Raw genomic sequence first — 16,962 nt, 5'->3', positions numbered from 1 at the left:
AGGGAGAAGTTGGAACATTCACTAAATAATACTGGAAAACCAGCCAGAGGTCTGGGGGGAAAAACTGTCCAGAAAACTGGCAAAAAAAATTAAGCTGGATCCATACTGCAGACCTTTGCAGGTAAAAAGTTCTAAATGCATCGAAGACTTAAATGTAAAAATTGAATAACCAAAATTTTAGAACCACAGGGAATGATTTTTATCATATCAAAGTGGGGAAGGCCTTTCTAAGAATGACTCAAAACTCTGAATAATAAATGACTACAAATACAACCAAAAATAGTTTGTTACATAAAAGTGATTACAAGCAACATCACTTATATAAATGATAAACTAGAGAAATAATGCAACTTAATATAACAGGTAAAAGGCTAATTTCTCTAATATGTTAAGAACTCCTAAAAAATAAAACAAAAACCACCTAACAACCTAAGAGATAAATTGAACGATATGAAAACAGGTCACAGAAAAGGAAAAGCAAATTACTCCTAAGCCCATGAAAACATGCTCAATATCAATGATAACATGAGAAATGATCATTAAAACTATACTAAGTACCATTTTCCACCTATCAGATTAGCAAAGACCAAAATATATGATCATATTATGGTAGGGGAGGGGGCAACAGGCACTCTCATACATTGCTGAGGGTAGCTGAGAATACCACAATCTTGTACGGGCCATTTGGCAAAACCGAAAACACTTTACAAACACCTGGGCCCAGCAATACCACTTTTAGGAATTTTCCTCAAAGACATTTGCACGTTGAAATGATTATGAACAGCAGTTACTCACTGCAACACTGTTTGTAATAACAAAAGAATGTAAATAACCTAAATTCCAACAATAAGAAAATGGTGGGTTTTCCCTTTAATATCTTGGAGATATTCATATTAGTACATATATGTTCTTTTTTTTTTAAAGGCTGCATGTTGCACCATTGTGAAAAATGGGGAGAAAAAGAACATTTATATATATTTACTTGTATATGCATAAAATAACTTTGGCAGAAATGACAAGAAATCGAGAGCTTTTAGTTGCCCCATAGGAGAGGACCTTGATGGACAAAGGAGGGCAGACGCATCCATCCTGGAACTCATGAATTTTAAACCGTCTGCACTGATGTTAACTGGTAACATAATAAATCAATTTAAAAATAAGATCAATCCCAGACTGGGTGACCTCTAAGTGTAAAAGTGTACAAAGTTCTAAGCCCCTTAAATGCTGATGACCCAAGGGCACAGTCGTCTTCCTCAGTAAAAGATCTAAAGATTGTACGCTAGAAAGTCACAGTCTCTGGATTACCTCTTACTTTGGACTTGAACACAACTGCTAGGGAAGTGAAAGTCTCTGGGTTAATGCCTCAGCCGCTCTCTAATATTTTCCTCTCTGATGAGCCCAAGCAGCATGAGGAGCCTCACAGCCATCGTTGTCCCCAGGAGTCCTCTGAGTCTCTGAACAAGTCCTTCCTTCCTAACGTTTCAGCGATACTCTTAGAACCGCCTGGGATCCTTATACCACCTTGGTCTAGAGATCCTGTACCCCAAGAGTGAGTTGCCCTTTACAGACAGTGAACCGAATGTGTTAAGCAGTTCACTAACATAAAAAAAAATCACAAGGTAAATCACTGAGCTAGGTGGGAAAACACAAGTGGACTTTGGCTTGTTGAGACTCTAGTCCTTAGTGGCACTGAGAGACCCATTTTGGTTGGAAAAGGGAAATGAGACCCACTGAAGAGATTTCAACTTCTTAGGTGTCCCCATCTCCATTTTTCTGTAAAACAATTGTTTTCCATCGTGTTTAAAACAGAATAAACAATCACCAGATATTTCTCCACATATTAAGTAACGGGCCAATATTGTGTGGTGTTTACTAAGGTTCTAGAAAGGAGAATTTTGAAGAGATGCATCATCTCCAATTTATCATTAAAACCAAGACAATGCTGTTGAGCAATCCCATTCCTAGATTCTACTCAAATGAAATCGGAGATTATGTTCACACAAAAATCTGTACACAAATATTTCTTGTAACTTCACTCATCATCACCCAAGTGTCCTTCAATGGGTGAATGGAGGAACAGTGGTACATCCATGAAAGAGAAGACAACTCAGCAATAAAAAGGAACAAACTACTGACACACAGCAACTTGAATGAGTCTCAAAGGCATTATGCTAAGTGTTAAGGCCAGATTCAAAAGGCTGCGTGTCGTACAACTGCATTTATGTCACATATGTGACCTTCTGCGAAAGGCCAACTATAGGGATTAAAACCACATCAGTGCTTGCCTGAGGCTGGGGCGGGTGTGGGGGAAGAGGCTGAGTACAGAGGACACGAGGGAATTTGGGGGAGTGCCAGAACTGTTCCATATCTTGATTGTGATGGCGGCTAAGGTCTCGGAAAAACTTGCAGTGAAAAGAGCAATCTATTGTATGTGATATACGTCAGTTAAGAAGCTCCCAAAGATAATCAAGAAAGAAACACAGTTATCCTACCTTGTTGACAACAGGGTCATATTCTTAAAGTGATTAATATTTAAGTAAAAATCAAGCAGTTCATTAGCAATGAAACTGTAACAAAATACTGAGATACTAATTTGTGTGGCTTATACACACTTACTGCCAAAACAGTAGAAATAATATAATCACTCAGTCAACATATATTTTTGGCATGCGTACCATGCATCAGATACCGTTCCAGGCACCAGGGACAGGGCAGTGAACAAAAGAGGTAAAGCCCTTGTTCTCAGTGGGCTTACATTTCAGTACTGCATTCTGATGGTGTACTAATATGGTAAAACAAAGCAGGTTTCTTCTAGGTCAGTATAGTACAAGTATAGGTCTAAATACTCAGTAAAATGGGCTGACAAAAATCACAGCTACTGTCCGATGGAGCCATCTCTGAAATTTCTAGTTCTGAAATTTTCTTGAGAGTCTGGAAAAGAAACCTGGGCCCCTGAATAAAAGTTTAGATGAAAGGGGCAAAATGAGATTGCCAATACTAATCAGAAAAGTAAAAATTAATAAGAGTAAGTAAATATGAGGTCTTTAGCGCAGGAATATTAAAATCGAACCTTGGTGTGCTGTGTGGTTTCAGGGGTTAGATACTACATATTAGCAAAATTATGAGTTAATACAGATGACTAGATTTCAGATTTCAATAACATTAAAACTCACAGAAACTTTATAGTGTTGATACTCGTTTGGCACTATTGGCCTAAGTGAATGCAAAGACTCCAGACTATAAACCCAAGAGTTTAGGAGAGCTCTGACCGCAGAGGCGTCTGGGAGATGGTCTGATTACAGGCCAAAGTAATGACCGTGGAATACAGGCAGATGGCCAAAGAAAATGCTCTGAGTAGCCAGCCCAACACTTACATAACGAACCACCACCACCAAACTGAATAGCAGTCAGAGGGAACTCAAGTATGAGACCGACAGTGCACCATCCAAATCCAAGGCACAGGCAAACTCCAGGAACAGAAGAGCGAGCGGTGAGCCCTGCAGCAAACTAGGCCACGCCAAGGGCTGCTGAAAGCAGGAGCTCACAGAAGAGCTCAGGGCAGTCACGTGCTGCCCAGCACAGGTGCAGCCTCCCTGCTTCAGACTGGCCCGGCAGCTCCCAGGGCCACCGTTCCATCCCACAGCAGAGGCTGGGAATGTGGAGCATTAGTCCTGGGAAATGCATACGGAGCAGTGAAGGGGAGACAGAGAATATGACTTCTCATCTGATACTCCCTCCTATTACTTGAATGTTCTCAGCAAATTAAAAGAAAACATTTTAACGTACAAAACAAATATAAACTCTTTTGAAATATCCAAAACAAATGGACACTATTATATCTTTTTTTAATTTTAAAAAAGTTTTTTTCCTGATTATTATTGAAGAGGGGAATTTCGGTCCATCTGCCCCTTACTTTTCCACTGATGGGACTTGTGCTCCTTTCCCAAAGATTATGATTTACATTTTAGAGTAATGGTCCTAAACGATCTCTTCTGATGAAACAAAGGAAGGGCCGGTTTTTGGTTGACATCATGCCTAGTGTGTGACAGTAAAACTGTAAGCCTAAGTAAGACTATCATCATGGTGGGACAGGGTAGTGAGGATTAATGGAACCCAGTCGTCATTAGAAAGCATGAGTGCCAATGTCATACAGCATAAGAACCTGCCAACAGCTGGGAGGACAGCTGGTGTAACCCTTCCAGTTCCTCAGGGGCAAGCTCTTTCTGGGCATCAGAAATCCAAGGTCAGAATAGATTAATTAGGTACAGGTTCCCATCAAGAGTTAAAGGCTACGTACAATCTCATACTACCCTTCCCAGGATGAGTTTAAACACCAGGGAGAACAGTGAAGGACAGACTCCATCAGCTTCTGCTGGGTCTACTGGCTCAAGAACCCCAGGTGAGCAGGTTTCAAGGAGGAAACTGGCAGAAGCCTAACCAAGGATGCTCAGTCCATGGGTAACCTTGGTACTCATGGATGGTGGGTCTATGATCTGTATGGAGTTAGAAGGCTACCTTTTTTTGACTTAAATCCTCCAATAAATAAAAGCAAAATGCTTGAAGCCTGGTTGTACGCACTATTATATCAGAAAGTTAACAGAGCCTGTAAGCTTTGGCATAAAACAAACTAAAATGGGATGATATGAAAAAGCTTCAACCTTGTTGGCTCTGGCTAGTCACTACATCCTACAACTAGTAGTTAGTTTCAGTTAGTTCCACATGTGTGCAGATGCCTCAGCAGCCACTTTGGGATTTGAGGAAGAGTCAGGGAGGGCAGGGTGGGGGGCTCACTTCAAATGAAAAAGTTCTGCTTTTATCTGCTTATAAAATGAACTATTTTAATGGATATTATATTTATTAAAATTAATGTATCAGAATGCTAATTGATAAGACTTCATTTAATAAAAGAGTCTCACTGCTTAGAATTGCAGCAGGGAGGAGTGGAATCGTTATTCTAAACAATGTTGTTCACTTTCTTGAGCTGTTTATGAGGAAACATTCACTGTAGTTTGTGAGATGAAGGGTAAGATATAGTTTCCGTCACCTTTAGAAAGGCTCCATTTCTCTGAGCCTGAATCTTCTCCTGCCTGCAAGTGAGAGAGTAAACTGTCTCTTCAAAACAGACAATAAAAGACAAAGGAAATCCTTGTAAAAAATTTTTACTGAAATATAGTTAATTTACAATATCGTGTTAGTTTCAGGTGTACAGCAAAGTGATTCAGTTACACACATATATGTTCTTTTTCTACATTCTCTTCCATTATAGGTTATTACAAGATATTGAGTATGGTCCCCTGTGCTACACAATAGGTCCTTGTTGGTTATCTATTTTACATATAGTAGTGTGTATATTTTAATCCCAAACTCCTAATTTATCCCTCCACTCCTCCCCTGTGGTAACCGTAAGTTTGTTTTCTATGTCTATGAGTCTATTTCTGTTTTGTAAATAAGTTCCTTTGTATCATGTTTAGATTCCACACATAAGCAATATCATATGATATTTGTCTTTGTCTGGCTTACTTCACTTAGTATGATAATCTTTAGGTCCATCCGTGTTGCTGCAAATGGCATTACTTCATTCCTTTTTATGGCTGAGTAATATTCCATTGTGTGTGTGTATCTCACATCCTCTTTATCCATTCACCTGTTGATGGACACTTAGGTAGCTCCCACGACCTGGCAATTGTAAATAACGCTACAATGAACATGGCGTGCATGTGTCTTTCTGAATTATGTCTTTCTCTGGATATATGTCCAGGATTGGGATTGCAGGATCATACGGTAGCTCTGTTTTCAGTTTTTTAAGGAACCTCTATACTGTTCTCCATAGTGGCTATACCAGTTTACATTCCCACCAATAGTGTAGGATGGTTCCTTTTTCTCCACACTCCCTCCAGCATTTGTAGACTTTTTGATGATGGCCATTCTGACTGGTGTGAGGTGGTACCTCACTGTAGTTTTGATGTGCATTTCTCTAATAACTAGTGATGTTGAGCATCTTTTCATGTGCCTTTTGGCCACCTGGTCTTCTTTGGAGAAACGTCTTTTTAGATCTCCTGCCCTTTTTTTTTTTTTTTTTTTGCGGTACGCAGGCCTTTCACTGTTGTGGCCTGTCCCGTTGCGGAGCACAGGCTCCAGACGCGCAGGCTCAGCGGCCATGGCTCACGGGCCCAGCCACTCCGCTGCATGTGGGGTCTTCCCGGACCGGGGCACAAACCTGCGTCCCCTGCATCGGCAGGCAGGCTTTCAACCACTGTGCCACCAGGGAAGCCCTCCTGTCCATTTCTTGATTGGGTTGTTTGTTTTTCTGATATTGAGCTGTATGAGCTGCTTGTATACTTTGGAGATTAATCCCTTGTCAGTTGCATCATTTGCAAATATTTTCTCCCATTCTGCAGGTTGTCTTTTTGTTTCTGGTTTCTTTTGCTGTGCAAAAGCTTTTAAGTTTGATTAGGTCCCATTTATTTATTTTTGTTTTTATTTCCATTACTCTAGGAGACGGATCCAAAAAGATACTGTTGCGATTTATGTCAAAGAGTGTTCTGCCTATGTTTTCCTCTAGGAGTTTTATAATAGCCGGTCTTACGTTTAGGTCTTTAATCCATTTTGAGTTTATTTTTGTATATGGTGTTAGAGAATGTTCTAATTTCATTCTCTTACGTGTAGCTTTCCAGTTTTCCCAACACCTCTTAATGAAGAGACTGTGCTTTCTCTATTGTATGTTCTTGCCTTCTTTGTCATAGATTAATTTTTTTTAATAAATTTATTTATTTTATTTATTTTTGGCTGTGTTGGGTCGTCGTTGCTGCACGCAGGCTTTCTCTAGTTGCGGCGAGCGGGGGTTATTCTTTGTTATGGTGCACGGGCTTCTCATTGCAGTGGCTTCTCTTGTTGTGGAGCATGCGCTCTAGGCACGTGGGCTTCAGTAGTTGTGGCACGTGGGCTCAGTAGTTGTGGCTCATGGGCTCCAAAGCTCAGGCTCAGTAGTTGTGGCGCATGGGCTTGGCTGCTCTGTGGCATGTGGGATCTTCCTGGACAAGGGCTCAAACCCGTCTCCCCTGCATTGGCAGGTGGATTCTTAACCACTGCGCCACCAGGGAAGCCCTGTCGTAGATTAATTGACCATAGGTGCGTGGGTTTATTTCTGGGCTTCCTATCCTGTTCCATTGATCTATCTTTCTGTTTTTGTGCCAGTACCATACTGTTTTGATTACTGTAGCTTTGTAGCATAGTCAAAGGCAGGGAGCCTGATTCCTCTAGCTCTTGTTTTTCTTTCTCAAGATTGCTTTGGCTATTCAGGGTCTTTTGCGTTTCCATACAAACTTTAAAATTTTTTGTTCTATTTCTGTGAAAAACGCCATTGGTAGTTTGATAGGAATTGCACTGAATCTGTAGATTGCCTTAGGTAGTATGGTCATTTTGATAATATTGATTCTTCCAATCCAAGAACATGGTATATCTTCCCCCCTGTTCCTTTTATCTTCAATTTCTTTCTTCAGCATCTTATAGTTTTCGGAGTACAGGTCTTTTGCTTCCTTAGGTAGTTTTTTTCCTAGGTATTTTATTGTTTTTGATGGAATGGTAAATGGGATTGTTTCTTTAATTTCTCTTTCTGAACTTTCACTGTTAATGTATAGAAATACAACAGATTTTTGTGTGTTAATTTTGCATCCTGCAACTTTACTGAATTCATTGATGAGCTCAAGTAGTTTTCTGGTAGTGTCTTTATGATTTTCTGTGTATAGTATCATGTCATCTGCAAACAGTGACAGTTTTACTTCTTCTTTTCCAATTTGGATTCCTTTCATTTCTTTTCCTTCTGATTGCTGTGGCTAGGAATTCCAAAACTATCTTGAATAAAAGTGGAGAGAGTGGACATCCTTGTCTTGTTCCTGATCTTAGAGGAAATGTTTTCAGCTTTTCACCAGTATGATGTTAGCTGTGCTTTACCATATACGGCCTTTATTATGTTGAGGTAGGTTCCTTCTATGCCTGCTTTCTGTGGAGTTTTTGAATTTTATCAAAAGCTTTTTCTGCATCTATTGAGATGATCATATGGTTTTTATTCTTCAATTTGCTAATGTGGTGTATCACAGTGATTGATTTGTGGATACTGAAAAATCCTTGCATCCCTGGGATAAATCCCAATTGATCATGGTATCTGATCCTTTTAATGTATTGTTGGATTCGGTTTGCTAGTATTTTGTTGAGGATTTTGCGTCTATGTTCATCAGTGATACTGGCCTGTAATTTTCTTTTTTGTGTGGTATCTTTATCTGGTTTTGGTATCAGGGTGATGGTGGACTTACAGAATGTTTGGAAGTGTTCCTTCCTCTGCAATTTTTTGGAATAGTTTCAGAAGGATAAGTGTTAACTCTTCTCTACATGTTTGCTAGAATTCTCCTGTGAAGCCATCTGGTCCTGGACTTTTGTTTTGGGGAGTTTTTAAATCACAGATTCAATTTCAGTACTTGTAATTGGTCTGTTCATATTTTCTATTTCTTCCTGGTTCAGTCTTGGGAAACTGTACCTTTCTAAGAAATGAATAAAGCAATCTTTTAAAGAGATTAATGTGCCCAGAAAGTCCTATGTGCAAGTAGAGGACAATACTTGAAATTGATAGGCATTCTTCACTTCATAAAAGTATTTTACAAAAATTATACCTTTACTTGCTTGTGCTTATATGGAAAAGTATCTGAAAAGAGGCAGGACCCCAAGGCCAGAGAGCAACAGTGTACAGCTAGCTGGGTCTACCGCCCCACGCAGGGATTCAGACAGGCCTGAAGCAAGTCACTGCATGAACTGACCTCTCCCTAAACCCTCCATCCAAACAGGCCAAAGTTTATTTCTGAGCTTTGGAACGTTGTGCTTTTCTTGTTGGCATAATACCATCCGTTGTTGATTTGCTAATAATGTTCTTCTGCAACAGTCCGGGCTTCAATGTGCTCACTGGGAAGGGAAGCAGGTCAGCCCACCTGGCCGACGGCTAACGAGTAAGTCGGTTCTCCCAACAGAAGTTGAAGCCTAGAACCCTAACTGGGGGAGGGGGTGGTGTCACAGATTTGTCTGGTAAATGAAGTGCATTTACAGATAACAACTGCCGATTAAAATCTCTGAATGAAATGAAAACATATTGAGAGCTAGGGGGTTAAAAATCCCCAAAGTGGAGCTGAGATGAAAAAGGAAAGCAAATAGATAACTGGCTTCAACTTACAACTTTTCTGGAACCTGCCTGTACTAAGAGGGCAGCTGACAAGCCAAGAGGCCTGCAGAGCACACGGGGGCAGAGGTGCAGGGAGAGTGGTGGGAGTGAGAGGGGGCCAAGGATGGAAGTCAGGGAGGACATCAGAGAGTCTGGTTGGCTGAGCCCAGAGGATGGTGGGGAGGGAGAGGGCGCAGGTTTTAGAGTCGCAGGACCAGGGAGGGGGAGGTAAGCAGGACAGTAGCAATTAAGCTCCTGGCAGGTTGAGAGCGGGGACCCTCTCTAAGGAGGGTCACCTAGACTGGACACCTATAGAAGAGAGCAGCTGGGCTCTGCCAACTCAGGCTGGGGCAGCAGTGGGGAGGGGGTCAGAGAGGGGGAATGACAGGAGAAGACGGGTGCTGCTCACTCTCCAGCCTGCGAGCAGCACAGCTAGGAGTTCAGCACTGGGGGACAGTCACTGCAGGAGTGGCTGGTGTCAAAGACTGCAGGTTTCGGCCCACGGAGAGGGCACTGCTGGCTGCACGGGCTGAACCCAGGACCACACAAGGCCAGGAGGTCTGGACTGTGGTCTCGGCATCAAGAAGAAGGTGGGGGAAAACCCAACCACCCTGCAAGAGTCAGAGCAGCCGGCAGGGGGAGGGGAGTGTCAAGGGTGTCCCTAACATGTTGAGACTTGTCCCGAGTCTAGACATGGACACGCCCACAGGGGCCAGGCAGGCGTCACTAATGCTCAGGCCAGGACAGAATCTGCTGCAACAAACACCAAACGGAGAACTAACGAACACTCTGACTGCATCCCACGGTTCAAACGGCATTGGACAACTCTGAAAATACTTCTCATGCATTATATAAGGGTTGGACAAACCTTTTCAGGAGTATTAGATAATTAGTGAGAAAAAACACCCACTGAAGGTTCAGATGACTGCGTTCCTTAATGGGTTCATACCTCCCACAAAGTTATTTTGAGATCCCTCCTAGCTCAAAGTTCTACCCTCAGAATTTGCACCAGCATCCAACTATAACTGACCGTTCACAAATCAAAAATCCAGCAGAACAAAGTAGAACAGTTAGGCTTCTTTTTTTCATACCATTCTAGCTTTGCAATTTTTCTTCATAATAATGAACTGGCATATAAAGGATTTTTCCTCTTTAAATTTTTCTTTTTTTAAACAAGAAATTACATGAAAGCCAAACAAGACAAAACGCAAGCCTAGAAGTTCTTGTGGTAACAGTGATCAGCCCACCGTGCATAAATCCTTTATCACTGTAACCTGGCTATGCTGGACAGTAAATCTCCCATTTATATTTTTCACAACCGTAATATATAACAGTGTCATTTTCATGAGTACACGTGCCAGGGTTTCAGAAGGTAAAACATTCTGAATTTATAAAAACAAATGAACTATATTTACATTGCAAAAAGATTTACTGTAGGTCTCTTTTAGCCAATAAGCTCTAGTACATTGAAAATATAATGCAATTTAGAATGCATTTGAGTCAAACTTTTGGTTCAAGAACACATCTACTGCACCCAGCAAAGAAGTACATAACAAAGCCCAAGCCACACCCAGCTTGCAGTGCCCAAAATGCTGTCATCTGTATGCTCTCCCGGGTCCCTGGCCTCCGTTCTCCAAGTTCACCACGGGGAGACATCCAGCAATCTGTACAGCATCTGATAAGCCCTTACTGTTTGTAAGGTGCATCATTTGTAAGGTGCATGAACGACATGATTAACAACAAGGCAGACAGAGCATTCTAGGTGCAAACTGAGATTGTGGAAAAGCGTAAGGATACCACCACCTACCGTTTGACCCCTACTTCGGGTCAAACCTATAGTAAATGTCTTGAAACTTTCTCTCATTTAATTCTCACAACAAAGCCTCTGAGCAGGTATCAGCTCCATCCTCCGGATGAGAATTAAGACCTGGAGAAGGCACACAGAGTTCCAGGCTTGGGAATAAAAAGACGTGATTTCAAACATTCACTCTTACATCAATGCCCTTGACATGTCGCTGAATTCTCTGAGTCTCAGTCTTCCCACACATAAAATGGGAGAGAAATGCCATCTCTTCAGTATTTGTGAGCATTAAAGCAGTCTGTGTGTTGGAAAGGGCTGTACTGGTACCATGTTATCATAAAACAGTATCAGTTAAGTGTTCTCTTCCTCAAAATTTCCAGGAATTTTCTCTGGAAATACACAAGTAGGGAATTTTTTTCACATTCCTGATTGCTCTGTATCATATATGGGGCTTTGGAAACACAAATTAACTTTCTGGATTCAATGAGTCGTCTCAGGGAGAAGGTTGCATTGCTCAAGCTCTGAGGAAGGTCTCCTGTCTCTGAGCTGTGCAAATTGTGACAAAGACTCTGGGGAATCAAATTCTGGACAATTTTCTATTTCTGAGTTAGAAGATAACCATATATACAGGAAGTCTGAAGTCCCTGTTCCCACATTTATTTGAACCATTCTCTTATAAATGACCATCCTAGGGACTTCCCTGATGGTGCAGTGGTTAAGGATCTGCCTGCCAATGCAGTGGACACGGGTTCGAGCCCTGGTCCAGGAAGATCGCACATGCCACGGAGCAACTAAGCCCATGCACCACAACTGCTGAGCCTGTGCTCTAGAGCCCATAAGCCACAACTACTGAGCCTGTGTGCCACAACTACTGAGCCCGTGTGCCACAACTACTGAAGCCTGCACGCCTAAAGCCCATGCCCCGCAACAAGAGAAGCCACTGCAATGAGACGCCTGTGCACTGCCACGAAGAGTAGCCACCACTCACCGCAACTAGGGAAAGCCCACGTGCAGCAATGAAGACCCAACACAGCCAAAAATAAATAAAGAAATTTATTTTTAAAAAGAAGAATGACCGCCCTAAAGCAAATACAAATAATGGGGGGGGGCGTCATGTGTAGCTGTGGGGATACATCAAAATAAGAATCTTACCAGCATCTGTCTAGAATTTATGTCTAGAATATTATTTATAATTACAAAGCAAAATCTGACTATACTTATAAGACAATAGTTTTCCTTTTCTGATCAATGCATTCATAAAACTATCAGTCTCATGAATTTTGCTTAAAGTCTATGTTTTAAGGCTTCAACTATCGTTTAATAAAGTTTCTGAGCACTTACCAAGTGGCAGGTACTGAAAGGCCTAGGAATACAAATATAAACAAATTATTTTAGTTAGGCCGACTCAGAGAACAAATTAATTACAACAGAAGTTAATCAGTGTGATGACTACGGTATATATAAAGTATGCTAGTAACCCATTATAGGTCACTACTAAATTACAGAAAACAATCCCATGTTAGTCTTTCTTTTCTCTGACCACTGGAATTTCCTGGCATTCTTTTTCATCACAACCTCACTTTCTGGTTAAAGTTACTCTTCTCATAAGGACTTCTCTAAAATTTAAATATTAAACTTGGGAATTACTATAAGCCTCTAGTGAGAGTTTTTATAACAGAAATTAGAACACACACTTCTAAGCAAGTCACATGTCAAAGAAAAAGATCATAATGGAAATTAGAAGAAATTTACGTTGACAATCATAAAAATACTATGAATCAAATCTTGAGGGACAGGGCAGTGGAGCTTCTTTTGGGGTCTTCCCACATCCCCACAGCACCATCTTTTGAAACAGCGCCTTCTGCCAGCATCTAGGCAGTGATTTGACTTCTTCCAATCTCTCCCTCTCTCCTGGTCCCCTACTCCTTTCCTGCAGGACCTGGGTGGGGTTTCAAGGGCGTCTGCTTTACAATAATTCGCCAACCTATTAAAAACAAAAACTTACGGGATGCAACTAAAGTTGTACTTAGAGAAAAGTGTCTGCATTTTAAAAAGATGGCTACAATTTAGGAAGCTAAACAGCCAATTTATGAAGTTAAAAAACGAAAACAGGGACTTCCCTGGTGGTCCAGTTGTTAGGACTCTGCGTTTCCACTGCAAGGGACATGCGTTCGATCCCTGGTCAGGGAACTAAGACTCTGCATGCTGCCAGGCTTGGCCAAAACAAACAAACAAACAAACAAACAAAAAACACAGGAGAAGAGCAGAGTAAACCTAAGGCAAAGAAAATAAATATTCTGGGAAGAGAATATAGCAAAGTCACTTAAAAAAAAAAAATCATTGTCAAGTGGGGGAGGGGCATGAAGAAATGGAAGGGAACGCAGCCAGTGCTTTCCCCATCCACTTAGGCACTGGGGAGCCTCTTGGGCTCCCGGGCCTAAGCCTCTGCCCTGGGAGTCTCCCTCCTGTCGGGCAGAACCTGAGCCCCGCACCTGCACCCCTACCCGGGGCCCCACCCCTACACGCGGAGACCCCCTCTGAGACCACCTCCAACGTGCGGGGCCTAAACCCCACCCACACACACCCACCAGGGCCCCACCTCCAAACTCTGGAAGCCCACACTCCAGAGGCCTTGCTTCCCACAGGCTGCCTCTCCCCTTCCGCGCAGGCCCTAAGCAGAGGCCCCGTCCCATGCTCGAACGTCACCCCCCACCCCCACCTAGGCCCCGTCCCACCTTGAACCCTGCCCCTGCCTAAGCTCCACACCACCCCCACGCCCGGCTCCTAAACTTTGCCCCCATAGCCAAGGCTTTTTTTTTTTTCTTTCTTTCTTTTCTTTTTTCCTCATTTAGATCAGGGTTCTGTTTTACCTTGTTGATTCACTGTTGTAGATTCTTTTATATTTTTATTCTTTCTAATAAATCTTTTATTTTTCTAATTTTATTTTATTCTTTATACTTTGTTATATATATATCTCTTATATATATCTCTCCTTTTGGCTTGTTCCCCCCGCCCACCTTTTTTTCTTTTCTCTGCTGTGGTTTTATTTTACCTTCTTGCAGTTGTTTCAATTATAGCTTAATTTTTCCTAATATACTTTTTATCTTTCTAATTTTATTTTGTTTTTTATTCTTTGATATCGTACTGCTCCTTTTTTTCTTTCTTTCTTCCTTTTTTTTTAACCACTCCAAAAAGCTTGCAGGATCTTGGCTCCCAGACCGGAGGTCAGGCCTGAGCTCCTGTGGTGGGAGCTCTGAGTCCAAACCACTGGACTAACAGAGAACCTCAGACCCCAAAGAATATCAATTGGAGTGAGGCCTCCTGGAAGTCCTCATCTCAGCACCAAGACCCAGCTCTATCTAACTGCCTGCAAACTCCAGTGCTGGACGTCTCAGGCCAAACAACCAGTAAGACAAGAATACAGCACCAGCCATCAAAAAAAAAAGAAATGACAAATGTATGTTACAGACGAAGGAGCAAGGTAAAAACCTTCAAGACCAAATAAATGAAGACAAAATAGGCAACCTACCTGAAAAAGAAAGAGTAATGATAGTAAAGATGATCCAAAATCTTGGAAACAGAATGGAGAAAATACAAAAAACATTTAACAAGGATCTAGAAGAAAGAAAGCGCAAACAAACAGTGATGAACAATGCAACTACTGAAATTAAAAATACTCTAGAAGGAATCAATAACAGAATAACTGAGGCAGAAGAACGAATAAGTGAGCTGGAAGGTAAAATGGCGGAAATAACTGCCAGGAAGCAGAATAAAGAAAAAAGAATGAAAAGACTTGAGGAGAGTCTCAGAGACCTCTGGACAACATTAAATGCAAAAACATTCGAATTACAGGGGTCCCAGAAAAAGAAGAGGAAAAAAAGGGTCTGAGAAAATATTTGAAGAGATTATAGTCGAAAACTTCCCTAACATGGGAAAGGAAATAGTCAATCAAGTCCAGGAAGCACAGAGAGTACCATACAGGATAAACCCAAAGAGAAACACACCAAGACACAAATTAATCAAACTATCAAAAATTAAATACAAAGAAAAATATTAAAAGCAGCAAGGGAAAAGCAACAAATAACATACAAGGGAATCCCCATAAGGTTAACAGCTTATTTTTCATCATAAACTCTGCAACCAAGACAGGAGTGGCAGGACATATTTAAAGTGATGAAAGGGGAAAACCTACAACCAAGATTACTCTACCCAGCAAGGATCTCATTCAGATTCAATAGAGAAATTAAAACCTTTATAGATAAGCAAAACTTAAGAGAATTCAGCACCACCAAACCAGCTTTACAACAAATGCTAAAGGAACTTCTCTAGGCAGGAAACACAAGAGAAGGAAAAGACCTACAAAATCAAACCCAAAACAATTAAAAAAATGGTAATAGGAACATACATATCAAGAATTACCTTAAATGTAAATGGATTAAATGCTCCAACCAAAAGACATAGACTGGCTGAATGGATACAAAAACAAGACCTGTACATATGCTGTCTACAAGAGACCCACTTCAGACCTAGCGACACGTACAGACGGAAAGTGAGGGGATGGAAAAAGATATTCCATGCAAATGGAAATCAAAAGAAAGCTGGAGGAGCAATTCTCATATCAGACAAAATAGACTTTAAAATAAAGACTATTACAAAAGACAAAGAAGGACGCTACATTATGATCAAGGGATCAATCCAAGAAGAAGATATAACAATTGTAAAGACTTACGCACCCAACATAGGAGCACCTCAATACATAAGGCAAATGCTAACAGCCATAAAAGGGGAAATCGACAGTAACACAATCATAGTAGGGGACTTTAACACCCCACTTTCAACAATGGACAGATCTTCCAAAATGAAAATAATTAAGGAAACACAAGCTTTAAATGATACATTAAACAAGATGGACTTAATTGATATTTATAGGACATTCCATCCAAAAACAACAGAATACACTATCTTTTCAAGTGCTCATGGAACATTCTCCAGGATAGATCATATCTTGGGTCACAAATCAAGCCTTGGTAAATTTAAGAAAATTGAAATCGTATCAAGTATCTTTTCCAACCAAAATGATGAGACTAGATATCAATTACAGGAAAAAGTCTGTAAAAAATACGAACACATGGAGGCTAAACAATACGCTACTAAATAACCAAGAGATCACTGAAGAAATCAAAGAGGAAATCAAAAAATACCTCGAAACAAATGACAATGAAAACACGACAACCCAAAACCTGTGGGATGCAGCAAAAGCAGTTCTAAGAGGGAAGTCTATAGCAATATAATCCTACTTCAAGAAATGAGAAAAATCTCAAATAAACAACTTAATCTTACACCTAAAGCAATTAGAGAAAGAAGAATAAAAAAAACCCCAAAGTTAGCAGAAGGAAAGGAATCATAAAGATCAGATCAGAAATAAATGAAAAAGAAATGAAGGAAACAATAACAAAGATCAATAAAACTAAAAGCTGGTTCGTTGAGAAGATAAACAAAATTGATAAACCACTAGCCAGACCCACCAAGAAAAAGGGAGAAGACTCAAATCAACAGACTTAGAAATGAAAAAGGAGAAGTTACAACTGACATTGCAGAAACACAAAGAATCATGAAAGATTACTACATGCAACTATATACCAATAAAATGGACAACCTGGAAGAAATGGACAAATTCTTAGAAAAGCAGAACCTTCCAAGACTGAACCAGGAAGAAACAGAAAATATAAACAGACCAATCACAAGCGATGAAATTGAAACTGTGATGAAAATTCTTCCAACAAACAAAAGCTCAGGACCAGATGGCTTCACAGGCGAATTCTATCAAACATTTAGAGAAGAGCTAACACCTATCCTTCTCAAACTCTTCCAAAATATAGCAGAGGGAGAAACACTCCCAAACTTATTCTATGAGGGACCATCACCCTGATACCAAAACTAGACAAAGATGTCACAAAAA

General features: G+C 40.8%; 1 protein-coding gene across 3 annotated transcripts in view; it reads right to left on the bottom strand.

The window, feature by feature from the left end:
• The window catches only part of VPS26C (VPS26 endosomal protein sorting factor C), a 50,095-nt gene that overhangs the window by 24,130 nt on the left and 9,003 nt on the right, over positions 1-16,962 (bottom strand). Inside the window, exon 1 of one of the 3 annotated variants that reach the window (XM_060297802.2) lies at positions 12,345-12,843. The exons of the other annotated variants lie outside the window; for them this stretch is intronic. The gene's annotated coding sequence lies outside the window, so the exon portion shown is untranslated. Of the gene's footprint in view, positions 1-12,344; positions 12,844-16,962 lie in introns of those variants that run through there. 3 annotated transcript variants of the gene reach the window in all.

This window comes from Globicephala melas, chromosome 4, assembly GCF_963455315.2.
Source record: "Globicephala melas chromosome 4, mGloMel1.2, whole genome shotgun sequence".
Taxonomy (NCBI): Eukaryota; Metazoa; Chordata; class Mammalia; order Artiodactyla; family Delphinidae; genus Globicephala; species Globicephala melas.
This window is presented reverse-complemented; position numbering and strand designations above follow the sequence as displayed.